The following is a 1,186-nucleotide window of genomic DNA, read 5'->3' as shown; positions in this document are numbered from 1 at the left end:
AATCAGAGATAGTATTTCATGTGAAATGTATTGTTAATTTTAAAAAACGTATTTAAAATCATAATAAAAATAAATTTTTTATCTTTGATGATCCAGTTAAGGTGATTATATATAAAAAAAGGTATTCTAAGGCAGAAATAATTTACATGGGGACTTTGTATACATGGAGAAGAATAATACATGGAAAAGAATAATAATGTCAGTCTGACAAACTTAAACTTCCTTTATTCTATCAGGGTCTGAATGAAGATATGGCAGCAGGAAACCATTACACAGTGACTGAGTTCTTCTTGGCTGGGCTCTCAGAGAAACCAGAACTCCAGATGCCCCTCTTCCTCCTCTTTATTGGAATCTATGTGGTCACTGTAACAGGAAATCTGGGCATGATCACACTGATTGTGCTCAGTTCCCACCTGCACAACCCCATGTACTATTTCCTCAGCAGTCTGTCCTTCATTGACTTCTGTCAGTCCACAGTTGTTACTCCTAAAATGCTGGTGGGCTTTTTGACTGAGAAAAATCTTATCTCCTACCCTGGATGCATGACTCAGCTCTATTTCTTTATCATTTTTGGCATTGCAGAGTGTTACACATTAGCTGCAATGGCATATGACCGTTATGTTGCTATCTGCAACCCACTGCTTTACAATGTAGCCATGTCCTACCAGATTTATAGTTCCCTGATTTCAGGAGTGTATATTTTTAGTGTGTTTTGTGCATCAGTTCACACAGGTTTCATGATTAGGATTTGGTTCTGCAAATTAGATGTGATCCACCACTATTTCTGTGATCTTCCTCCCCGCTTGAGCTTGCATGCTCTAATACTTACATAAATGAATTGTTGATTCTATTTTTTGGTACACTAAACATCTTTCTCCCAATCCTGACCATTATTACTTCTTACATCTTCATTATTGCTTGCATTCTCCGAATTCCCTCCACTGAAGGCAGGTCCAAAGCCTTCAGTACTTGTAGTTCTCACATCTTGGCTGTCATTATCTTCTTTGGATCTTTGGCATTTATGTATCTGCAGCCATCGTCAATCAGCTCCATGGACCAAGGAAAAGTTTCCTCTGTTTTTTATACCATTGTTGTACCCATGCTTAACCCCATCATATACAGCCTGAGGAATAAGGATGTCAGTGTGACCTTGAAGAAAATACTTGAAAGAAAAGCATTCATGTAA

General features: G+C 37.9%; 1 pseudogene; it reads left to right on the top strand.

Moving 5' to 3' along the window:
- The first annotated feature begins 251 nt into the window (after window positions 1-251).
- On the top strand, window positions 252-1,186 carry LOC148122311 (olfactory receptor 8G18-like; annotated as a pseudogene).

Source organism: Myodes glareolus, chromosome 4, assembly GCF_982192425.1.
Source record: "Myodes glareolus chromosome 4, mMyoGla1.1, whole genome shotgun sequence".
In the NCBI taxonomy this organism is placed as follows: domain Eukaryota; kingdom Metazoa; phylum Chordata; class Mammalia; order Rodentia; family Cricetidae; genus Myodes; species Myodes glareolus.
The sequence above is the reverse complement of the archived record's forward strand: the minus strand, read 5'-3'. Positions and strand labels throughout refer to the sequence as shown.